Raw genomic sequence first — 25,778 nt, 5'->3', positions numbered from 1 at the left:
CTTACACGGTTAGTGTCCCTGGGTCTCCTGGCTTTGTGGTTTTCTCAATCCTAACCCCAGGCATAACCCTAACCCTAACCACTAATCCTAACCCTAACCCGAGCCCCTAACCCTAACCCTAACCCTTGCAGAAAGAAGAGGGAGCAAGGTTTTGGATGTGCTGTGCTTAACTTGGCCTGCCTTTCGCATGATCAGTGTCCCTGGAGCTCCTGGCTTTGTGGTTTTCTCAACCCTAACCCTAGGCATAACCCTAACCCTAACCCTACCTTGAGCCAGAAATCCGGCAGAGGGTTGTGGCGAGTTCTGAGCAGAAAGAGGAAGAGGGAGCAAGGTTTCGGATGTGCTGCGGTCACCATGGTATGTCTTTTGCATGGTGACTACGCCGGGAGCTCCTGGCTTTGTGGTTTCCTCAACCCTAACCCTAGGCGTAAGCCTAACCCTAACCCTAACCCTAAACCAAACCCTAACCCTAGCTCAAGCCAGAAACTGGGCCTTAGGCTGTGGCGAGTTCTGAGCAGAATGACGAAGAGGGAGCAAGGTTTTGGATATGCTGCTGTCACCTTGGTAGGTCTTTTACACGGTTAGTGTCCCTGGGTCTCCTGGCTTTGTGGTTTTCTCAATCCTAACCCTAGGCATAACCCTAACCCTAACCCCTAACCCTAACCCTAAACCGAGCCCCTAACCCTAACCCTAACCCTTGCAGAAAGAAGAAGAGGGAGCAAGGTTTTGGATGTGCCGTGCTTAACTTGTCCTGCCTTTCGCATGATCAGTGTCCCTGGAGCTCCTGGCTTTGTGGTTTTCTCAACCTTCACCCTAGGCGTAACCCTAACCCTAACCCAAGGCGTAACCCTATCCCTAACCCTACCTTGAGCCAGAAATCCGGCAGAGGGTTGTGGCAAGTTCTGAGCAGAATGACAAAGAGGGAGCAAGGTTTGGGCGGTGTCCTCCTCACCTTGGTATGCCTTTTGCATGCTGAGTATCCCTGGAGCTCCTGGCTTTGTGGTTTTCTCAAGCCTAACCCTAGGAGAACGCCTAACCCTAACCCTAACCGTAGATTGAGCCACTAATCAGTCATCGGGCTATGGTGAGTCCCGCGCAGAAAGAGGAAGAGGGAGGAAGGTTTTGATATGCCATGCTTAAGTTGGCCTGCCTTTTGCATGGTTAGTGTCCCTGGGTTTCCTGGCTTTGTGGTTTTCTCAATCCTAACCCCAGGCATAACCCGAACCCTAACCCCTAAGCCTAACCCAAACCCGAGCCCCTAACCCTAACCCTAACCCTTGCAGAAAGAAGAAGAGGGAGCAAGGTTCTGGATGTGCCGTGCGTAACTTGTCCTGCCTTTCACATGATCAGTGTCCCTGGAGCTCCTGGCTTTGTGCTTTTCTCAACCCAAACCCTAGGCATAACCCTAACCCTAACCCTACCTTGCGCCAGAAATCCGGCAGAGGGTTGTGGCGAGTTCTGAGCAGAAAGAGGAAGAGGGAGCAAGGTTTCGGATGTGCTGTGGTCACCATGGTATGTCTTTTGCATGGTGAGTACGCCTGGAGCTCCTGGCTTTGTGGTATCCTCAACCCTAACCCTAGGCGTAAGCCTAACCCTAACCCTAACCCTAAACCAAACCCTAACCCTAGCTCAAGAGAGAAACTGGGCCTTAGGCTGTGGCGAGTTCTGAGCAGAAAGAGGAAGAGGGAGCAAGGTTTCGGATGTGCTGTGGTCACCATGGTATGTCTTTTGCTTTGTGAGTACGCCGGGAGCTCCTGGCTTTGTGGTTTCCTCAACCCTAACCCTAGGCGTAAGCCTAACCCTAACCCTAACCCTAACCCTAGCTCAAGCCAGAAACTGGGCCTTAGGCTGTGGCGAGTTCTGAGCAGAATGACGAAGAGGGAGCAAGGTTTTGGATATGCTGCTGTCACCTTGGTAGGTCTCTTACACGGTTAGTGTCCCTGGGTCTCCTGGCTTTGTGGTTTTCCCAATCCTAACCCTAGGCATAACCCTAACCACTAATCCTAACCCTAACCCGAGCCCCTAACCCTAACCCTAACCCTTGCAGAAAGAAGAGGGAGCAAGGTTTTGGATGTGCTGTGCTTAACTTGGCCTGCCTTTCGCATGATCAGTGTCCCTGGAGCTCCTGGCTTTGTGGTTTTCTCAACCCTAACCCTAGGCATAACCCTAACCCTAACCCTACCTTGAGCCAGAAATCCGGCAGAGGGTTGTGGCGAGTTCTGAGCAGAAAGAGGAAGAGGGAGCAAGGTTTTGGATGTGCTGCGGTCACCATGGTATGTCTTTTGCATGGTGACTACGCCTGGAGCTCCTGGCTTTGTGGTTTCCTCAACCCTAACCCTAGGCGTAAGCGTAACCCTAACCCTAACCCTAAACCAAACCCTAACCCTAGCTCAAGCCAGAAACTGGGCATTGGGCTGTGGTGAGTTCCGAGCAGAAAGAGAAAGAGGGAGCAAGGTTTTGATGTGCTGTGCTTAACTTGACCGGCCTTTTGCATGGTTAGTGTCCCTGGGTCTCCTGGCTTTGTGGTTTTCTCAATCCTAACCCTAGGCAAAAGCCTAGCCCCTAACCCTAACCCTTGCAGAAAGAAGAAGAGGGAGCAAGGTTTTGGATGTGCCGTGCTTAACTTGTCCTGCCTTTCACATGATCAGTGTCCCTGGAGCTCCTGGCTTTGTGGTTTTCTCAACCTTAACCCTAGGCGTAACCCTAACCCCTAACCCTAACCCAAGGCGTAACCCTATCCCTAACCCTACCTTGAGCCAGAAATCCGGCAGAGGGTTGTGGCAAGTTCTGAGCAGAATGACAAAGAGGGAGCAAGGTTTGGGCGGTGTCCTCCTCACCTTGGTATGCCTTTTGCATGCTGACTATTCCTGGAGTGCCTGGCTTTGTGGTTTTCTCAACCCTAACCCTAACCCTGGGCGTAACCCTGACCCAACCCCTACCTTGAGCCAGAAATCCAGCAGAGGGTTGTGGCGAGTTCTGAGCAGAATGACGAAGAGGGAGGAAGGTTTTGGATGTGCTGCGGTCCCCTTGGTATGTCTTTCACATGGTGAGCACGCCTGGAGCTCCTGGCTTTGTGGTTTCCTCAACCATAACCCTAGGCGTAAGACTAACCCTAACCCTAACCCTAACCCTAACCCTAGGCTTAACCCTAACCCTAAACCAAACCCTAACCCTAACCCTAACCCGAGGTCAAGCCAGAAACTGGGCCTTAGGCTGTGGCGAGTTCTGAGCAGAATGACCAAGAGGGAGCAAGGTTTTGGATATGCTGCTGTCACCTTGGCAGGTCTTTTGCATGGTTAGTGTGCCTGGGTCTCCTGGCTTTGTGGTTTTCCCAATCCTAACCCTAGGCATAACCCTAACCCCTAAGCCTAACCCAAACCCGAGCCCCTAACCCTAACCCTTGCAGAAAGAAGAAGAGGGAGCAAGGTTTTGGATGTGCTGCGGTCACCTTGGTATGCCTTTTGCTTTGTGAGTACGCCTGGAGCTCCTGGCTTTGTGGTTTCCTCAACCCTAACCCTAGGCGTAAGCTAACCCTAACCCTAACCCTAAACCAAACCCTAACCCTAACCCTAGGCCGAGCCAGAAACTGGGCATTGGGCTGTGGTGAGTTCCGAGCAGAAAGAGGAAGAGGGAGCAGGGTTTTGATGTGCTGTGCTTAACTTGACCGGCCTTTTGCATGGTTAGTGTGCCTGGGTCCCCTGGCTTTGTGGTTTTCTCAATCCTAACCCTAGGCAAAACCCTAACCCTAACCCCTAACCCTAACCCCTAACACTAACCCGAGCCCCTAACCCTAACCCTTGCAGAAAGAAGAAGAGGGAGCAAGGTTTTGGATGTGCCACGCTTAACTTGGCCTGCCTTTTGCATGATCAGTGTCCCTGGAGCTCCTGGCTTTGTGGTTTTCTCAACCTTAACCCTAGGCATAACCCTAACCCTAACCCAAGGCCTAACCCTATCCCTAACCCTACCTTGAGCCAGAAATCCGGCAGAGGGTTGTGGCAAGTTCTGAGCAGAATGACAAAGAGGGAGCAAGGTTTGGGCGGTGTCCTCCTCACCTTGGTATGCCTTTTGCATGCTGACTATTCCTGGAGTGCCTGGCTTTGTGGTTTTCTCAACCCTAACCCTAACCCTGGGCGTAACCCTGACCCAACCCCTACCTTGAGCCAGAAATCCAGCAGAGGGTTGTGGCGAGTTCTGAGCAGAATGACGAAGAGGGAGGAAGGTTTTGGATGTGCTGCGGTCCCCTTGGTATGTCTTTCACATGGTGAGCACGCCTGGAGCTCCTGGCTTTGTGGTTTCCTCAACCCTAACCCTAGGCGTAAGACTAACCCTAACCCTAACCCTAACCCTAACCCTAGGCTTAACCCTAACCCTAAACCAAACCCTAACCCTAACCCTAACCCGAGGTCAAGCCAGAAACTGGGCCTTAGGCTGTGGCGAGTTCTGAGCAGAATGACGAAGAGGGAGGAAGGTTTTGGATATGCTGCTGTCACCTTGGCAGGTCTTTTGCATGGTTAGTGTGCCTGGGTCTCCTGGCTTTGTGGTTTTCCCAATCCTAACCCTAGGCATAACCCTAACCACTAAGCCTAACCCAAACCCGAGCCCCTAACCCTAACCCTTGCAGAAAGAAGAAGAGGGAGCAAGGTTTTGGATGTGCTGCGGTCACCTTGGTATGCCTTTTGCTTTGTGAGTACGCCTGGAGCTCCTGGCTTTGTGGTTTCCTCAACCCTAACCCTAGGCGTAAGCTAACCCTAACCCTAACCCTAAACCAAACCCTAACCCTAACCCTAGGCCGAGCCAGAAACTGGGCATTGGGCTGTGGTGAGTTCCGAGCAGAAAGAGGAAGAGGGAGCAGGGTTTTGATGTGCTGTGCTTAACTTGACCGGCCTTTTGCATGGTTAGTGTGCCTGGGTCCCCTCGCTGTGTGGTTTTCTCAATCCTAACCCTAGGCAAAACCCTAACCCTAACCCCTAACCCTAACCCCTAACCCTCACCCGAGCCCCTAACCCTAACCCTTGCAGAAAGAAGAAGAGGGAGCAAGGTTTTGGATGTGCCACGCTTAACTTGGCCTGCCTTTTGCATGATCAGTGTCCCTGGAGCTCCTGGCTTTGTGGTTTTCTCAACCTTAACCCTAGGCATAACCCTAACCCTAACCCAAGGCCTAACCCTATCCCTAACCCTACCTTGAGCCAGAAATCCGGCAGAGGGTTGTGGCAAGTTCTGAGCAGAATGACAAAGAGGGAGCAAGGTTTGGGCGGTGTCCTCCTCACCTTGGTATGCCTTTTGCATGCTGACTATTCCTGGAGTGCCTGGCTTTGTGGTTTTCTCAACCCTAACCCTAACCCTGGGCGTAACCCTGACCCAACCCCTACCTTGAGCCAGAAATCCAGCAGAGGGTTGTGGCGAGTTCTGAGAAAAATGACGAAGAGGGAGGAAGGTTTTGGATGTGCTGCGGTCCCCTTGGTATGTCTTTCACATGGTGAGCACGCCTGGAGCTCCTGGCTTTGTGGTTTCCTCAACCATAACCCTAGGCGTAAGACTAACCCTAACCCTAACCCTAACCCTAACCCTAGGCTTAACCCTAACCCTAAACCAAACCCTAACCCTAACCCTAACCCGAGGTCAAGCCAGAAACTGGGCCTTAGGCTGTGGCGAGTTCTGAGCAGAATGACGAAGAGGGAGGAAGGTTTTGGATATGCTGCTGTCACCTTGGCAGGTCTTTTGCATGGTTAGTGTGCCTGGGTCTCCTGGCTTTGTGGTTTTCCCAATCCTAACCCTAGGCATAACCCTAACCACTAATCCTAACCCTAACCCGAGCCCCTAACCCTAACCCTAACCCTTGCAGAAAGAAGAGGGAGCAAGGTTTTGGATGTGCTGTGCTTAACTTGGCCTGCCTTTCGCATGATCAGTGTCCCTGGAGCTCCTGGCTTTGTGGTTTTCTCAACCCTAACCCTAGGCGTAACCCTAACCCTAACCCTACCTTGAGCCAGAAATCCGGCAGAGGGTTGTGGCGAGTTCTGAGCAGAAAGAGGAAGAGGGAGCAAGGTTTCGGATGTGCTGCGGTCACCATGGTATGTCTTTTGCATGGTGACTACGCCGGGAGCTCCTGGCTTTGTGGTTTCCTCAACCCTAACCCTAGGCGTAAGCCTAACCCTAACCCTAACCCTAAACCAAACCCTAACCCTAGCTCAAGCCAGAAACTGGGCCTTAGGCTGTGGCGAGTTCTGAGCAGAATGACGAAGAGGGAGCAAGGTTTTGGATATGCTGCTGTCACCTTGGTAGGTCTTTTACACGGTTAGTGTCCCTGGGTCTCCTGGCTTTGTGGTTTTCTCAATCCTAACCCTAGGCATAACCCTAACCCTAACCCCTAACCCTAACCCTAAACCGAGCCCCTAACCCTAACCCTAACCCTTGCAGAAAGAAGAAGAGGGAGCAAGGTTTTGGATGTGCCGTGCTTAACTTGGCCTGCCTTTCGCATGATCAGTGTCCCTGGAGCTCCTGGCTTTGTGGTTTTCTCAACCTTAACCCTAGGCGTAACCCTAACCCTAACCCAAGGCCTAACCCTATCCCTAACCCTACCTTGAGCCAGAAATCCGGCAGAGGGTTGTGGCAAGTTCTGAGCAGAATGACAAAGAGGGAGCAAGGTTTGGGCGGTGTCCTCCTCACCTTGGTATGCCTTTTGCATGCTGAGTATCCCTGGAGCTCCTGGCTTTGTGGTTTTCTCAAGCCTAACCCTAGGAGAACGCCTAACCCTAACCCGAACCGTAGATTGAGCCACTAATCAGTCATCGGGCTATGGTGAGTTCCGAGCAGAAAGAGGAAGAGGGAGGAAGGTTTTGATATGCCATGCTTAGGTTGGCCTGCCTTTTGCATGGTTAGTGTCCCTGGGATTCCTGGCTTTGTGGTTTTCTCGATCCTAACCCCAGGCATAACCCGAGCCCTAACCCCTAACCCTAACCCCTAACCCTAACCCTATACCGAGCCCCTAACCCTAACCCTGACCCTTGCAGAAAGAAGAAGAGGGAGCAAGGTTTTGGATGTGCTGTGCTTAATTTGGCCTGCCTTTCGCATGATCAGTGTCCCTGGAGGTCCTGGCTTTGTGGTTTTCTCAACCCTAACCCTAGGCATAACCCTATCCCTGACCCTACCTTGAGCCTGAAATCCGGCAGAGGGTTGTGGCGAGTTCTGAGCAGAAAGAGGAAGAGGGAGCAAGGTTTTGGATATGCTGCTGTCACCTTGGTAGGTCTTTTGCATGGTTAGTGTGCCTGGGTCCCCTGGCTTTGTGGTTTTCTCAATCCTAACCCTAGGCATAACCCTAACCCCTAACCCTAACCCTCACCCGAGCCCCTAACCCTAACCCTTGCAGAAAGAAGAAGAGGGAGCAAGGTTTTGGATGTGCCACGCTTAACTTGGCCTGCCTTTTGCATGATCAGTGTCCCTGGAGCTCCTGGCTTTGTGGTTTCCTCAACCATAACCCTAGGCGTAAGACTAACCCTAACCCTAACCCTAACCCTAACCCTAGGCTTAACCCTAACCCTAAACCAAACCCTAACCCTAACCCTAACCCGAGGTCAAGCCAGAAACTGGGCCTTAGGCTGTGGCGAGTTCTGAACAGAATGACAAAGAGGGAGGAAGGTTTTGGATATGCTGCTGTCACCTTGGCAGGTCTTTTGCATGGTTAGTGTGCCTGGGTCTCCTGGCTTTGTGGTTTTCCCAATCCTAACCCTAGGCATAACCCTAACCCCTAAGCCTAACCCAAACCCGAGCCCCTAACCCTAACCCTTGCAGAAAGAAGAAGAGGGAGCAAGGTTTTGGATGTGCTGCGGTCACCTTGGTATGCCTTTTGCTTTGTGAGTACGCCTGGAGCTCCTGGCTTTGTGGTTTCCTCAACCCTAACCCTAGGCGTAAGCTAACCCTAACCCTAACCCTAAACCAAACCCTAACCCTAACCCTAGGCCGAGCCAGAAACTGGGCATTGGGCTGTGGTGAGTTCCGAGCAGAAAGAGGAAGAGGGAGCAGGGTTTTGATGTGCTGTGCTTAACTTGACCGGCCTTTTGCATGGTTAGTGTGCCTGGGTCCCCTGGCTTTGTGGTTTTCTCAATCCTAACCCTAGGCAAAACCCTAACCCTAACCCCTAACCCTAACCCCTAACCCTCACCCGAGCCCCTAACCCTAACCCTTGCAGAAAGAAGAAGAGGGAGCAAGGTTTTGGATGTGCCACGCTTAACTTGGCCTGCCTTTTGCATGATCAGTGTCCCTGGAGCTCCTGGCTTTGTGGTTTTCTCAACCTTAACCCTAGGCATAACCCTAACCCTAACCCAAGGCCTAACCCTATCCCTAACCCTACCTTGAGCCAGAAATCCGGCAGAGGGTTGTGGCAAGTTCTGAGCAGAATGACAAAGAGGGAGCAAGGTTTGGGCGGTGTCCTCCTCACCTTGGTATGCCTTTTGCATGCTGACTATTCCTGGAGTGCCTGGCTTTGTGGTTTTCTCAACCCTAACCCTAACCCTGGGCGTAACCCTGACCCAACCCCTACCTTGAGCCAGAAATCCAGCAGAGGGTTGTGGCGAGTTCTGAGCAGAATGACGAAGAGGGAGGAAGGTTTTGGATGTGCTGCGGTCCCCTTGGTATGTCTTTCACATGGTGAGCACGCCTGGAGCTCCTGGCTTTGTGGTTTCCTCAACCATAACCCTAGGCGTAAGACTAACCCTAACCCTAACCCTAACCCTAACCCTAGGCTTAACCCTAACCCTAAACCAAACCCTAACCCTAACCCTAACCCGAGGTCAAGCCAGAAACTGGGCCTTAGGCTGTGGCGAGTTCTGAGCAGAATGACGAAGAGGGAGGAAGGTTTTGGATATGCTGCTGTCACCTTGGCAGGTCTTTTGCATGGTTAGTGTGCCTGGGTCTCCTGGCTTTGTGGTTTTCCCAATCCTAACCCTAGGCATAACCCTAACCACTAATCCTAACCCTAACCCGAGCCCCTAACCCTAACCCTAACCCTTGCAGAAAGAAGAGGGAGCAAGGTTTTGGATGTGCTGTGCTTAACTTGGCCTGCCTTTCGCATGATCAGTGTCCCTGGAGCACCTGGCTTTGTGGTTTTCTCAACCCTAACCCTAGGCGTAACCCTAACCCTAACCCTACCTTGAGCCAGAAATCCAGCAGAGGGTTGTGGCGAGTTCTGAGCAGAAAGAGGAAGAGGGAGCAAGGTTTCGGATGTGCTGCGGTCACCATGGTATGTCTTTTGCATGGTGACTACGCCGGGAGCTCCTGGCTTTGTGGTTTCCTCAACCCTAACCCTAGGCGTAAGCCTAACCCTAACCCTAACCCTAAACCTAACCCTAACCCTAGCTCAAGCCAGAAACTGGGCCTTAGGCTGTGGTGAGTTCTGAGCAGAATGACGAAGAGGGAGCAAGGTTTTGGATATGCTGCTGTCACCTTGGTAGGTCTTTTACACGGTTAGTGTCCCTGGGTCTCCTGGCTTTGTGGTTTTCTCAATCCTAACCCTAGGCATAACCCTAACCCTAACCCCTAACCCTAACCCTAAACCGAGCCCCTAACCCTAACCCTAACCCTTGCAGAAAGAAGAAGAGGGAGCAAGGTTTTGGATGTGCCGTGCTTAACTTGGCCTGCCTTTCGCATGATCAGTGTCCCTGGAGCTCCTGGCTTTGTGGTTTTCTCAAACTTCACCCTAGGCGTAACCCTAACCCTAACCCAAGGCCTAACCCTATCCCTAACCCTACCTTGAGCCAGAAATCCGGCAGAGGGTTGTGGCAAGTTCTGAGCAGAATGACAAAGAGGGAGCAAGGTTTGGGTGGTGTCCTCCTCACCTTGGTATGCCTTTTGCATGCTGAGTATCCCTGGAGCTCCTGGCTTTGTGGTTTTCTCAAGCCTAACCCTAGGAGAACGCCTAACCCTAACCCGAACCGTAGATTGAGCCACTAATCAGTCATCGGGCTATGGTGAGTTCCGAGCAGAAAGAGGAAGAGGGAGGAAGGTTTTGATATGCCATGCTTAGGTTGGCCTGCCTTTTGCATGGTTAGTGTCCCTGGGATTCCTGGCTTTGTGGTTTTCTCGATCCTAACCCCAGGCATAACCCGAGCCCTAACCCCTAACCCTAACCCCTAACCCTAACCCTATACCGAGCCCCTAACCCTAACCCTGACCCTTGCAGAAAGAAGAAGAGGGAGCAAGGTTTTGGATGTGCTGTGCTTAATTTGGCCTGCCTTTCGCATGATCAGTGTCCCTGGAGGTCCTGGCTTTGTGGTTTTCTCAACCTTCACCCTAGGCATAACCCTATCCCTGACCCTACCTTGAGCCAGAAATCCGGCAGAGGGTTGTGGCGAGTTCTGAGCAGAAAGAGGAAGAGGGAGCAAGGTTTTGGATATGCTGCTGTCACCTTGGTAGGTCTTTTGCATGGTTAGTGTGCCTGGGTCCCCTGGCTTTGTGGTTTTCTCAATCCTAACCCTAGGCATAACCCTAACCCCTAACCCTAACCCTCACCCGAGCCCCTAACCCTAACCCTTGCAGAAAGAAGAAGAGGGAGCAAGGTTTTGGATGTGCCACGCTTAACTTGGCCTGCCTTTTGCATGATCAGTGTCCCTGGAGCTCCTGGCTTTGTGGTTTTCTCAACCTTAACCCTAGGCGTAACCCTAACCCTAACCCAAGGCCTAACCCTATCCCTAACCCTACCTTGAGCCAGAAATCCAGCAGAGGGTTGTGGCAAGTTCTGAGCAGAATGACAAAGAGGGAGCAAGGTTTGGGCGGTGTCCTCCTCACCTTGGTATGCCTTTTGCATGCTGACTATCCCTGGAGCTCCTGGCTTTGTGGTTTTCTCAACCCTAACCCTAACCCTGGGCGTAACCCTGACCCAACCCCTACCTTGAGCCAGAAATCCAGCAGAGGGTTGTGGCGAGTTCTGAGCAGAATGACGAAGAGGGAGGAAGGTTTTGGATGTGCCTGGGTCCCCATGGTATGTCTTTCACATGGTGAGTACGCCTGGAGCTCCTGGCTTTGTGGTTTCCTCAACCCTAACCCTAGGCGTAAGCATAACCCTAACCCTAACCCTAAACCAAACCCTAACCCTAGCTCAAGCCAGAAACTGGGCCTTAGGCTGTGGCGAGTTCTGAGCAGAATGACGAAGAGGGAGCAAGGTTTTGGATATGCTGCTGTCACCTTGGTAGGTCTCTTACACGGTTAGTGTCCCTGGGTCTCCTGGCTTTGTGGTTTTCTCAATCCTAACCCCAGGCATAACCCTAACCCTAACCACTAATCCTAACCCTAACCCGAGCCCCTAACCCTAACCCTAACCCTTGCAGAAAGAAGAGGGAGCAAGGTTTTGGATGTGCTGTGCTTAACTTGGCCTGCCTTTCGCATGATCAGTGTCCCTGGAGCTCCTGGCTTTGTGGTTTTCTCAACCCTAACCCTAGGCATAACCCTAACCCTAACCCTACCTTGAGCCAGAAATCCGGCAGAGGGTTGTGGCGAGTTCTGAGCAGAAAGAGGAAGAGGGAGCAAGGTTTCGGATGTGCTGCGGTCACCATGGTATGTCTTTTGCATGGTGACTACGCCGGGAGCTCCTGGCTTTGTGGTTTCCTCAACCCTAACCCTAGGCGTAAGCCTAACCCTAACCCTAACCCTAAACCAAACCCTAACCCTAGCTCAAGCCAGAAACTGGGCCTTAGGCTGTGGCGAGTTCTGAGCAGAATGACGAAGAGGGAGCAAGGTTTTGGATATGCTGCTGTCACCTTGGTAGGTCTTTTACACGGTTAGTGTGCCTGGGTCTCCTGGCTTTGTGGTTTTCTCAATCCTAACCCTAGGCATAACCCTAACCCTAACCCCTAACCCTAACCCTAAACCGAGCCCCTAACCCTAACCCTAACCCTTGCAGAAAGAAGAAGAGGGAGCAAGGTTTTGGATGTGCCGTGCTTAACTTGTCCTGCCTTTCGCATGATCAGTGTCCCTGGAGCTCCTGGCTTTGTGGTTTTCTCAACCTTCACCCTAGGCGTAACCCTAACCCTAACCCAAGGCGTAACCCTATCCCTAACCCTACCTTGAGCCAGAAATCCGGCAGAGGGTTGTGGCAAGTTCTGAGCAGAATGACAAAGAGGGAGCAAGGTTTGGGCGGTGTCCTCCTCACCTTGGTATGCCTTTTGCATGCTGAGTATCCCTGGAGCTCCTGGCTTTGTGGTTTTCTCAAGCCTAACCCTAGGAGAACGCCTAACCCTAACCCTAACCGTAGATTGAGCCACTAATCAGTCATCGGGCTATGGTGAGTCCCGCGCAGAAAGAGGAAGAGGGAGGAAGGTTTTGATATGCCATGCTTAAGTTGGCCTGCCTTTTGCATGGTTAGTGTCCCTGGGTTTCCTGGCTTTGTGGTTTTCTCGATCCGAACCCCAGGCATAACCCGGACCCTAACCCCTAACCCTAACCCCTAACCCTAACCCAAACCCGAGCCCCTAACCCTAACCCTAACCCTTGCAGAAAGAAGAAGAGGGAGCAAGGTTTTGGATGTGCCGCACATAACTTGGCCTGCCTTTCGCTTGATCAGTGTCCCTGGAGCTCCTGGCTTTGTGGTTTTCTCAACCCTGACCCGAGGCGTAACCCTAACCCTAACCCTACCTTGAGCCTGAAATCCAGCAGAGGGTTGTGACGAGTTCTGAGCAGAATGACGAAGAGGGAGCAAGGTTTTGGATGTGCTGCAGTCACCTTGGTATGTCTTTTACATGGTTAGTGTCCCTGGGTCTCCTGGCTTTGTGGTTTTCTCAATCCTAACCCCAGGCATAACCCTAAAACTAACCAGAGCCCCAAACACTAACCCTAACCCAAGCCCCGAACCCTAACCATAACCCTTGCAGAAAGAAGAAGAGGGAGCAAGGTTTTGGATGTGCCACGCTTAACTTGGCCTGCCTTTCGCATGATCAGTGTCCCTGGAGCTCCTGGCTTTGTGGTTTTCTCAACCCCAACCCGAGGCGTAACATTAACCCTAACCCTAACCCTAGGTGTAACCCTAACCCTAACACTACCTTGAGCCTGAAATCCAGCAGAGGGTTGTGGCGAGTTCTGAGCAGAAAGGAGAAGAGGGAGCAAGGTTTGGGCTGTGTCCTCCTCACCTTGGTATGCCTTTTGCATGCTGAGTATCCCTGGAGCTCCTGGCTTTGTGGTTTTCTCAAGCCTAACCCTAGGAGAACGCCTAACCCTAACCCTAACCATAGATTGAGCCACTAATCGGGCATCGGGCTGTGGTGAGTTCCGAGAAGAAAGAGGAAGACGGAGCAAGGTTTTGATGTGCCGTGCTTAAGTTCGCCTGCCTTTTGCATGGTTAGTGTCCCTGGGTCTCCTGGCTTTCTGGTTTCCTCAACCCTAACCCTAGGCGTAACCCTAACCCTAACCTGAGCCCCTAACCCTAACCCTAGCTCGAGCCAGAAACTGGGCATTGGGCTGAGGTGAGTTCCAAGCAGAAAGAGGAAGAGGGAGCAAGGTTTTGGATATGCTGCTGTCACCTTGGTAGGTCTTTTACACGGTTAGTGTCCCTGGGTCTCCTGGCTTTGTGGTTTTCTCAATCCTAACCCTAGGCATAACCCTAACCCTAACCCCTAACCCTAACCCTAAACCGAGCCCCTAACCCTAACCCTAACCCTTGCAGAAAGAAGAAGAGGGAGCAAGGTTTTGGATGTGCCGTGCTTAACTTGTCCTGCCTTTCGCATGATCAGTGTCCCTGGAGCTCCTGGCTTTGTGGTTTTCTCAACCTTCACCCTAGGCGTAACCCTAACCCTAACCCAAGGCCTAACCCTATCCCTAACCCTACCTTGAGCCAGAAATCCGGCAGAGGGTTGTGGCAAGTTCTGAGCAGAATGACAAAGAGGGAGCAAGGTTTGGGCGGTGTCCTCCTCACCTTGGTATGCCTTTTGCATGCTGAGTATCCCTGGAGCTCCTGGCTTTGTGGTTTTCTCAAGCCTAACCCTAGGAGAACGCCTAACCCTAACCCGAACCGTAGATTGAGCCACTAATCAGTCATCGGGCTATGGTGAGTTCCGAGCAGAAAGAGGAAGAGGGAGGAAGGTTTTGATATGCCATGCTTAGGTTGGCCTGCCTTTTGCATGGTTAGTGTCCCTGGGATTCCTGGCTTTGTGGTTTTCTCGATCCTAACCCCAGGCATAACCCGAGCCCTAACCCCTAACCCTAACCCCTAACCCTAACCCTATACCGAGCCCCTAACCCTAACCCTGACCCTTGCAGAAAGAAGAAGAGGGAGCAAGGTTTTGGATGTGCTGTGCTTAATTTGGCCTGCCTTTCGCATGATCAGTGTCCCTGGAGGTCCTGGCTTTGTGGTTTTCTCAACCCTAACCCTAGGCATAACCCTATCCCTGACCCTACCTTGAGCCTGAAATCCGGCAGAGGGTTGTGGCGAGTTCTGAGCAGAAAGAGGAAGAGGGAGCAAGGTTTTGGATATGCTGCTGTCACCTTGGTAGGTCTTTTGCATGGTTAGTGTGCCTGGGTCCCCTGGCTTTGTGGTTTTCTCAATCCTAACCCTAGGCATAACCCTAACCCCTAACCCTAACCCTCACCCGAGCCCCTAACCCTAACCCTTGCAGAAAGAAGAAGAGGGAGCAAGGTTTTGGATGTGCCACGCTTAACTTGGCCTGCCTTTTGCATGATCAGTGTCCCTGGAGCTCCTGGCTTTGTGGTTTCCTCAACCATAACCCTAGGCGTAAGACTAACCCTAACCCTAACCCTAACCCTAACCCTAGGCTTAACCCTAACCCTAAACCAAACCCTAACCCTAACCCTAACCCGAGGTCAAGCCAGAAACTGGGCCTTAGGCTGTGGCGAGTTCTGAGCAGAATGACAAAGAGGGAGGAAGGTTTTGGATATGCTGCTGTCACCTTGGCAGGTCTTTTGCATGGTTAGTGTGCCTGGGTCTCCTGGCTTTGTGGTTTTCCCAATCCTAACCCTAGGCATAACCCTAACCCCTAAGCCTAACCCAAACCCGAGCCCCTAACCCTAACCCTTGCAGAAAGAAGAAGAGGGAGCAAGGTTTTGGATGTGCTGCGGTCACCTTGGTATGCCTTTTGCTTTGTGAGTACGCCTGGAGCTCCTGGCTTTGTGGTTTCCTCAACCCTAACCCTAGGCGTAAGCTAACCCTAACCCTAACCCTAAACCAAACCCTAACCCTAACCCTAGGCCGAGCCAGAAACTGGGCATTGGGCTGTGGTGAGTTCCGAGCAGAAAGAGGAAGAGGGAGCAGGGTTTTGATGTGCTGTGCTTAACTTGACCGGCCTTTTGCATGGTTAGTGTGCCTGGGTCCCCTGGCTTTGTGGTTTTCTCAATCCTAACCCTAGGCAAAACCCTAACCCTAACCCCTAACCCTAACCCCTAACCCTCACCCGAGCCCCTAACCCTAACCCTTGCAGAAAGAAGAAGAGGGAGCAAGGTTTTGGATGTGCCACGCTTAACTTGGCCTGCCTTTTGCATGATCAGTGTCCCTGGAGCTCCTGGCTTTGTGGTTTTCTCAACCTTAACCCTAGGCATAACCCTAACCCTAACCCAAGGCCTAACCCTATCCCTAACCCTACCTTGAGCCAGAAATCCGGCAGAGGGTTGTGGCAAGTTCTGAGCAGAATGACAAAGAGGGAGCAAGGTTTGGGCGGTGTCCTCCTCACCTTGGTATGCCTTTTGCATGCTGACTATTCCTGGAGTGCCTGGCTTTGTGGTTTTCTCAACCCTAACCCTAACCCTGGGCGTAACCCTGACCCAACCCCTACCTTGAGCCAGAAATCCAGCAGAGGGTTGTGGCGAGTTCTGAGCAGAATGACGAAGAGGGAGGAAGGTTTTGGATGTGCTGCGGTCCCCTTGGTATGTCTTTCACATGGTGAGCACGCCTGGAGCTCCTGGCTTTGTGGTTTCCTCAACCATAACCCTAGGCGTAAGACTAACCCTAACCCTAACCCTAACCCTAACCCTAGGCTTAACCCTAACCCTAAACCAAACCCTAACCCTAACCCTAACCCGAGGTCAAGCCAGAAACTGGGCCTTAGGCTGTGGCGAGTTCTGAGCAGAATGACGAAGAGGGAGGAAGGTTTTGGATATGCTGCTGTCACCTTGGCAGGTCTTTTGCATGGTTAGTGTGCCTGGGTCTCCTGGCTTTGTGGTTTTCCCAATCCTAACCCTAGGCATAACCCTAACCACTAATCCTAACCCTAACCCGAGCCCCTAACCCTAACCCTAACCCTTGCAGAAAGAAGAGGGAGCAAGGTTTTGGATGTGCTGTGCTTAACTTGGCCTGCCTTTCGCATGATCAGTGTCCCTGGAGCACCTGGCTTTGTGGTTTTCTCAACCCTAACCCTAGGCGTAACCCTAACCCTAACCCTACCTTGAGCCAGAAATCCGGCAGAGGGTTGTGGCGAGTTCTGAGCAGAAAGAGGAAGAGGGAGCAAGGTTTCGGATGTGCTGCGGTCACCATGGTATGTCTTTTGCATGGTGACTACGCCGGGAGCTCCTGGCTTTGTGGTTTCCTCAACCCTAACCCTAGGCGTAAGCCTAACCCTAACCCTAACCCTAAACCTAACCCTAACCCTAGCTCAAGCCAGAAACTGGGCCTTAGGCTGTGGTGAGTTCTGAGCAGAATGACGAAGAGGGAGCAAGGTTTTGGATATGCTGCTGTCACCTTGGTAGGTCTTTTACACGGTTAGTGTCCCTGGGTCTCCTGGCTTTGTGGTTTTCTCAATCCTAACCCTAGGCATAACCCTAACCCTAACCCCTAACCCTAACCCTAAACCGAGCCCCTAACCCTAACCCTAACCCTTGCAGAAAGAAGAAGAGGGAGCAAGGTTTTGGATGTGCCGTGCTTAACTTGGCCTGCCTTTCGCATGATCAGTGTCCCTGGAGCTCCTGGCTTTGTGGTTTTCTCAAACTTCACCCTAGGCGTAACCCTAACCCTAACCCAAGGCCTAACCCTATCCCTAACCCTACCTTGAGCCAGAAATCCGGCAGAGGGTTGTGGCAAGTTCTGAGCAGAATGACAAAGAGGGAGCAAGGTTTGGGTGGTGTCCTCCTCACCTTGGTATGCCTTTTGCATGCTGAGTATCCCTGGAGCTCCTGGCTTTGTGGTTTTCTCAAGCCTAACCCTAGGAGAACGCCTAACCCTAACCCGAACCGTAGATTGAGCCACTAATCAGTCATCGGGCTATGGTGAGTTCCGAGCAGAAAGAGGAAGAGGGAGGAAGGTTTTGATATGCCATGCTTAGGTTGGCCTGCCTTTTGCATGGTTAGTGTCCCTGGGATTCCTGGCTTTGTGGTTTTCTCGATCCTAACCCCAGGCATAACCCGAGCCCTAACCCCTAACCCTAACCCCTAACCCTAACCCTATACCGAGCCCCTAACCCTAACCCTGACCCTTGCAGAAAGAAGAAGAGGGAGCAAGGTTTTGGATGTGCTGTGCTTAATTTGGCCTGCCTTTCGCATGATCAGTGTCCCTGGAGGTCCTGGCTTTGTGGTTTTCTCAACCTTCACCCTAGGCATAACCCTATCCCTGACCCTACCTTGAGCCAGAAATCCGGCAGAGGGTTGTGGCGAGTTCTGAGCAGAAAGAGGAAGAGGGAGCAAGGTTTTGGATATGCTGCTGTCACCTTGGTAGGTCTTTTGCATGGTTAGTGTGCCTGGGTCCCCTGGCTTTGTGGTTTTCTCAATCCTAACCCTAGGCATAACCCTAACCCCTAACCCTAACCCTCACCCGAGCCCCTAACCCTAACCCTTGCAGAAAGAAGAAGAGGGAGCAAGGTTTTGGATGTGCCACGCTTAACTTGGCCTGCCTTTTGCATGATCAGTGTCCCTGGAGCTCCTGGCTTTGTGGTTTTCTCAACCTTAACCCTAGGCGTAACCCTAACCCTAACCCAAGGCCTAACCCTATCCCTAACCCTACCTTGAGCCAGAAATCCAGCAGAGGGTTGTGGCAAGTTCTGAGCAGAATGACAAAGAGGGAGCAAGGTTTGGGCGGTGTCCTCCTCACCTTGGTATGCCTTTTGCATGCTGACTATCCCTGGAGCTCCTGGCTTTGTGGTTTTCTCAACCCTAACCCTAACCCTGGGCGTAACCCTGACCCAACCCCTACCTTGAGCCAGAAATCCAGCAGAGGGTTGTGGCGAGTTCTGAGCAGAATGACGAAGAGGGAGGAAGGTTTTGGATGTGCCTGGGTCCCCATGGTATGTCTTTCACATGGTGAGTACGCCTGGAGCTCCTGGCTTTGTGGTTTCCTCAACCCTAACCCTAGGCGTAAGCATAACCCTAACCCTAACCCTAAACCAAACCCTAACCCTAGCTCAAGCCAGAAACTGGGCCTTAGGCTGTGGCGAGTTCTGAGCAGAATGACGAAGAGGGAGCAAGGTTTTGGATATGCTGCTGTCACCTTGGTAGGTCTCTTACACGGTTAGTGTCCCTGGGTCTCCTGGCTTTGTGGTTTTCTCAATCCTAACCCCAGGCATAACCCTAACCCTAACCACTAATCCTAACCCTAACCCGAGCCCCTAACCCTAACCCTAACCCTTGCAGAAAGAAGAGGGAGCAAGGTTTTGGATGTGCTGTGCTTAACTTGGCCTGCCTTTCGCATGATCAGTGTCCCTGGAGCTCCTGGCTTTGTGGTTTTCTCAACCCTAACCCTAGGCATAACCCTAACCCTAACCCTACCTTGAGCCAGAAATCCGGCAGAGGGTTGTGGCGAGTTCTGAGCAGAAAGAGGAAGAGGGAGCAAGGTTTCGGATGTGCTGCGGTCACCATGGTATGTCTTTTGCATGGTGACTACGCCGGGAGCTCCTGGCTTTGTGGTTTCCTCAACCCTAACCCTAGGCGTAAGCCTAACCCTAACCCTAACCCTAAACCAAACCCTAACCCTAGCTCAAGCCAGAAACTGGGCCTTAGGCTGTGGCGAGTTCTGAGCAGAATGACGAAGAGGGAGCAAGGTTTTGGATATGCTGCTGTCACCTTGGTAGGTCTTTTACACGGTTAGTGTGCCTGGGTCTCCTGGCTTTGTGGTTTTCTCAATCCTAACCCTAGGCATAACCCTAACCCTAACCCCTAACCCTAACCCTAAACCGAGCCCCTAACCCTAACCCTAACCCTTGCAGAAAGAAGAAGAGGGAGCAAGGTTTTGGATGTGCCGTGCTTAACTTGTCCTGCCTTTCGCATGATCAGTGTCCCTGGAGCTCCTGGCTTTGTGGTTTTCTCAACCTTCACCCTAGGCGTAACCCTAACCCTAACCCAAGGCGTAACCCTATCCCTAACCCTACCTTGAGCCAGAAATCCGGCAGAGGGTTGTGGCAAGTTCTGAGCAGAATGACAAAGAGGGAGCAAGGTTTGGGCGGTGTCCTCCTCACCTTGGTATGCCTTTTGCATGCTGAGTATCCCTGGAGCTCCTGGCTTTGTGGTTTTCTCAAGCCTAACCCTAGGAGAACGCCTAACCCTAACCCTAACCGTAGATTGAGCCACTAATCAGTCATCGGGCTATGGTGAGTCCCGCGCAGAAAGAGGAAGAGGGAGGAAGGTTTTGATATGCCATGCTTAAGTTGGCCTGCCTTTTGCATGGTTAGTGTCCCTGGGTTTCCTGGCTTTGTGGTTTTCTCGATCCTAACCCCAGGCATAACCCGAACCCTAACCCCTAACCCTAACCCCTAACCCTAACCCAAACCCGAGCCCCTAACCCTAACCCTAACCCTTGCAGAAAGAAGAAGAGGGAGCAAGGTTTTGGATGTGCCGCACATAACTTGGCCTGCCTTTCGCTTGATCAGTGTCCCTGGAGCTCCTGGCTTTGTGGTTTTCTCAACCCTGACCCGAGGCGTAACCCTAACCCTAACCCTACCTTGAGCCTGAAATCCAGCAGAGGGTTGTGACGAGTTCTGAGCAGAATGACGAAGAGGGAGCAAGGTTTTGGATGTGCTGCAGTCACCTTGGTATGTCTTTTACATGGTTAGTGTCCCTGGATCTCCTGGCTTTGTGGTTTTCTCAATCCTAACCCCAGGCATAACCCTAAAACTAACCAGAGCCCCAAACACTAACCCTAACCCAAGCCCCGAACCCTAACCATAACCCTTGCAGAAAGAAGAAGAGGGAGCAAGGTTTTGGATGTGCCACGCTTAACTTGGCCTGCCTTTCGCATGATCAGTGTCCCTGGAGCTCCTGGCTTTGTGGTTTTCTCAACCCCAACCCGAGGCGTAACATTAACCCTAACCCTAACCCTAGGTGTAACCCTAACCCTAACACTACCTTGAGCCTGAAATCCAGCAGAGGGTTGTGGCGAGTTCTGAGCAGAAAGGAGAAGAGGGAGCAAGGTTTGGGCTGTGTCCTCCTCACCTTGGTATGCCTTTTGCATGCTGAGTATCCCTGGAGCTCCTGGCTTTGTGGTTTTCTCAAGCCTAACCCTAGGAGAACGCCTAACCCTAACCCTAACCATAGATTGAGCCACTAATCGGGCATCGGGCTGTGGTGAGTTCCGAGAAGAAAGAGGAAGACGGAGCAAGGTTTTGATGTGCCGTGCTTAAGTTCGCCTGCCTTTTGCATGGTTAGTGTCCCTGGGTCTCCTGGCTTTCTGGTTTCCTCAACCCTAACCCTAGGCGTAACCCTAACCCTAACCTGAGCCCCTAACCCTAACCCTAGCTCGAGCCAGAAACTGGGCATTGGGCTGAGGTGAGTTCCAAGCAGAAAGAGGAAGAGGGAGCAAGGTTTTGGATATGCTGCTGTCACCTTGGTAGGTCTTTTACACGGTTAGTGTCCCTGGGTCTCCTGGCTTTGTGGTTTTCTCAATCCTAACCCTAGGCATAACCCTAACCCTAACCCCTAACCCTAACCCTAAACCGAGCCCCTAACCCTAACCCTAACCCTTGCAGAAAGAAGAAGAGGGAGCAAGGTTTTGGATGTGCCGTGCTTAACTTGTCCTGCCTTTCGCATGATCAGTGTCCCTGGAGCTCCTGGCTTTGTGGTTTTCTCAACCTTCACCCTAGGCGTAACCCTAACCCTAACCCAAGGCCTAACCCTATCCCTAACCCTACCTTGAGCCAGAAATCCGGCAGAGGGTTGTGGCAAGTTCTGAGCAGAATGACAAAGAGGGAGCAAGGTTTGGGCGGTGTCCTCCTCACCTTGGTATGCCTTTTGCATGCTGAGTATCCCTGGAGCTCCTGGCTTTGTGGTTTTCTCAAGCCTAACCCTAGGAGAACGCCTAACCCTAACCCTAACCGTAGATTGAGCCACTAATCAGTCATCGGGCTATGGTGAGTCCCGCGCAGAAAGAGGAAGAGGGAGGAAGGTTTTGATATGCCATGCTTAAGTTGGCCTGCCTTTTGCATGGTTAGTGTCCCTGGGTTTCCTGGCTTTGTGGTTTTCTCAATCCTAACCCCAGGCATAACCCGAACCCTAACCCCTAAGCCTAACCCAAACCCGAGCCCCTAACCCTAACCCTAACCCTTGCAGAAAGAAGAAGAGGGAGCAAGGTTCTGGATGTGCCATGCGTAACTTGTCCTGCCTTTCGCATGATCAGTGTCCCTGGAGCTCCTGGCTTTGTGCTTTTCTCAACCCAAACCCTAGGCATAACCCTAACCCTAACCCTACCTTGCGCCAGAAATCCGGCAGAGGGTTGTGGCGAGTTCTGAGCAGAAAGAGGAAGAGGGAGCAAGGTTTCGGATGTGCTGTGGTCACCATGGTATGTCTTTTGCATGGTGAGTACGCCTGGAGCTCCTGGCTTTGTGGTATCCTCAACCCTAACCCTAGGCGTAAGCCCAACCCTAACCCTAACCCTAAACCAAACCCTAACCCTAGCTCAAGAGAGAAACTGGGCCTTAGGCTGTGGCGAGTTCTGAGCAGAAAGAGGAAAAGGGAGCAAGGTTTCGGATGTGCTGTGGTCACCATGGTATGTCTTTTGCTTTGTGAGTACGCCGGGAGCTCCTGGCTTTGTGGTTTCCTCAACCCTAACCCTAGGCGTAAGCCTAACCCTAACCCTAACCCTAACCCTAACCCTAGCTCAAGCCAGAAACTGGGCCTTAGGCTGTGGCGAGTTCTGAGCAGAATGACGAAGAGGGAGCAAGGTTTTGGATATGCTGCTGTCACCTTGGTAGGTCTCTTACACGGTTAGTGTCCCTGGGTCTCCTGGCTTTGTGGTTTTCTCAATCCTAACCCTAGGCATAACCCTAACCCTAACCCCTAACCCTAACCCTAAACCGAGCCCCTAACTCTAACCCTAACCCTTGCAGAAAGAAGAAGAGGGAGCAAGGTTTTGGATGTGCCGTGCGTAACTTGTCCTGCCTTTCGCATGATCAGTGTCCCTGGAGCTCCTGGCTTTGTGGTTTTCTCAACCCTAACCCTAGGCATAACCCTAACCCTAACCCTACCTTGAGCCAGAAATCCGGCAGAGGGTTGTGGCGAGTTCTGAGCAGAAAGAGGAAGAGGGAGCAAGGTTTCGGATGTGCTGCGGTCACCATGGTATGTCTTTTGCATGGTGACTACGCCGGGAGCTCCTGGCTTTGTGGTTTCCTCAACCCTAACCCTAGGCGTAAGCGTAACCCTAACCCTAACCCTAAACCAAACCCTAACCCTAGCTCAAGCCAGAAACTGGGCATTGGGCTGTGGTGAGTTCCGAGCAGAAAGAGAAAGAGGGAGCAAGGTTTTGATGTGCTGTGCTTAACTTGACCGGCCTTTTGCATGGTTAGTGTCCCTGGGTCTCCTGGCTTTGTGGTTTTCTCAATCCTAACCCTAGGCAAAAGCCTAGCCCCTAACCCTAACCCTTGCAGAAAGAAGAAGAGGGAGCAAGGTTTTGGATGTGCCGTGCTTAACTTGTCCTGCCTTTCGCATGATCAGTGTCCCTGGAGCTCCTGGCTTTGTGGTTTTCTCAACCCCAACCCGAGGCGTAACATTAACCCTAACCCTAACCCTAGGTGTAACCCTAACCCTAACACTACCTTGAGCCTGAAATCCAGCAGAGGGTTGTGGCGAGTTCTGAGCAGAAAGGAGAAGAGGGAGCAAGGTTTGGGCTGTGTCCTCCTCACCTTGGTATGCCTTTTGCATGCTGAGTATCCCTGGAGCTCCTGGCTTTGTGGTTTTCTCAAGCCTAACCCTAGGAGAACGCCTAACCCTAACCCTAACCATAGATTGAGCCACTAATCGGGCATCGGGCTGTGGTGAGTTCCGAGAAGAAAGAGGAAGACGGAGCAAGGTTTTGATGTGCCGTGCTTAAGTTCGCCTGCCTTTTGCATGGTTAGTGTCCCTGGGTCTCCTGGCTTTCTGGTTTCCTCAACCCTAACCCTAGGCGTAACCCTAACCCTAACCTGAGCCCCTAACCCTAACCCTAGCTCGAGCCAGAAACTGGGCATTGGGCTGAGGTGAGTTCCAAGCAGAAAGAGGAAGAGGGAGCAAGGTTTTGGATATGCTGCTGTCACCTTGGTAGGTCTTTTACACGGTTAGTGTCCCTGGGTCTCCTGGCTTTGTGGTTTTCTCAATCCTAACCCTAGGCATAACCCTAACCCTAACCCCTAACCCTAACCCTAAACCGAGCCCCTAACCCTAACCCTAACCCTTGCAGAAAGAAGAAGAGGGAGCAAGGTTTTGGATGTGCCGTGCTTAACTTGTCCTGCCTTTCGCATGATCAGTGTCCCTGGAGCTCCTGGCTTTGTGGTTTTCTCAACCTTCACCCTAGGCGTAACCCTAACCCTAACCCAAGGCGTAACCCTATCCCTAACCCTACCTTGAGCCAGAAATCCGGCAGAGGGTTGTGGCAAGTTCTGAGCAGAATGACAAAGAGGGAGCAAGGTTTGGGCGGTGTCCTCCTCACCTTGGTATGCCTTTTGCATGCTGAGTATCCCTGGAGCTCCTGGCTTTGTGGTTTTCTCAAGCCTAACCCTAGGAGAACGCCTAACCCTAACCCTAACCGTAGATTGAGCCACTAATCAGTCATCGGGCTATGGTGAGTCCCGCGCAGAAAGAGGAAGAGGGAGGAAGGTTTTGATATGCCATGCTTAAGTTGGCCTGCCTTTTGCATGGTTAGTGTCCCTGGGTTTCCTGGCTTTGTGGTTTTCTCAATCCTAACCCCAGGCATAACCCGAACCCTAACCCCTAAGCCTAACCCAAACCCGAGCCCCTAACCCTAACCCTAACCCTTGCAGAAAGAAGAAGAGGGAGCAAGGTTCTGGATGTGCCATGCGTAACTTGTCCTGCCTTTCGCATGATCAGTGTCCCTGGAGCTCCTGGCTTTGTGCTTTTCTCAACCCAAACCCTAGGCATAACCCTAACCCTAACCCTACCTTGCGCCAGAAATCCGGCAGAGGGTTGTGGCGAGTTCTGAGCAGAAAGAGGAAGAGGGAGCAAGGTTTCGGATGTGCTGCGGTCACCATGGTATGTCTTTTGCATGGTGAGTACGCCTGGAGCTCCTGGCTTTGTGGTATCCTCAACCCTAACCCTAGGCGTAAGCCCAACCCTAACCCTAACCCTAAACCAAACCCTAACCCTAGCTCAAGAGAGAAACTGGGCCTTAGGCTGTGGCGAGTTCTGAGCAGAAAGAGGAAAAGGGAGCAAGGTTTCGGATGTGCTGTGGTCACCATGGTATGTCTTTTGCTTTGTGAGTACGCCGGGAGCTCCTGGCTTTGTGGTTTCCTCAACCCTAACCCTAGGCGTAAGCCTAACCCTAACCCTAACCCTAACCCTAACCCTAGCTCAAGCCAGAAACTGGGCCTTAGGCTGTGGCGAGTTCTGAGCAGAATGACGAAGAGGGAGCAAGGTTTTGGATATGCTGCTGTCACCTTGGTAGGTCTTTTACACGGTTAGTGTCCCTGGGTCTCCTGGCTTTGTGGTTTTCTCAATCCTAACCCTAGGCATAACCCTAACCCTAACCCCTAACCCTAACCCTAAACCGAGCCCCTAACTCTAACCCTAACCCTTGCAGAAAGAAGAAGAGGGAGCAAGGTTTTGGATGTGCCGTGCGTAACTTGTCCTGCCTTTCGCATGATCAGTGTCCCTGGAGCTCCTGGCTTTGTGGTTTTCTCAACCCTAACCCTAGGCATAACCCTAACCCTAACCCTACCTTGAGCCAGAAATCCGGCAGAGGGTTGTGGCGAGTTCTGAGCAGAAAGAGGAAGAGGGAGCAAGGTTTCGGATGTGCTGCGGTCACCATGGTATGTCTTTTGCATGGTGACTACGCCGGGAGCTCCTGGCTTTGTGGTTTCCTCAACCCTAACCCTAGGCGTAAGCGTAACCCTAACCCTAACCCTAAACCAAACCCTAACCCTAGCTCAAGCCAGAAACTGGGCATTGGGCTGTGGTGAGTTCCGAGCAGAAAGAGAAAGAGGGAGCAAGGTTTTGATGTGCTGTGCTTAACTTGACCGGCCTTTTGCATGGTTAGTGTCCCTGGGTCTCCTGGCTTTGTGGTTTTCTCAATCCTAACCCTAGGCAAAAGCCTAGCCCCTAACCCTAACCCTTGCAGAAAGAAGAAGAGGGAGCAAGGTTTTGGATGTGCCGTGCTTAACTTGTCCTGCCTTTCGCATGATCAGTGTCCCTGGAGCTCCTGGCTTTGTGGTTTTCTCAACCTTAACCCTAGGCGTAACCCTAACCCCTAACCCTAACCCAAGGCGTAACCCTATCCCTAACCCTACCTTGAGCCAGAAATCCGGCAGAGTGTTGTGGCAAGTTCTGAGCAGAATGACGAAGAGGGAGCAAGGTTTGGGCTGTGTCCTCCTCACCTTGGTATGCCTTTTGCATGCTGAGTATCCCTGGAGCTCCTGGCTTTGTGGTTTTCTCAAGCCTAACCCTAGGAGAAC

Source organism: Coloeus monedula (genome assembly GCF_965178545.1).
Source record: "Coloeus monedula genome assembly, chromosome: 40".
Classification (NCBI taxonomy): Eukaryota; Metazoa; Chordata; class Aves; order Passeriformes; family Corvidae; genus Coloeus; species Coloeus monedula.
The sequence above is the reverse complement of the archived record's forward strand: the minus strand, read 5'-3'. Positions refer to the sequence as shown.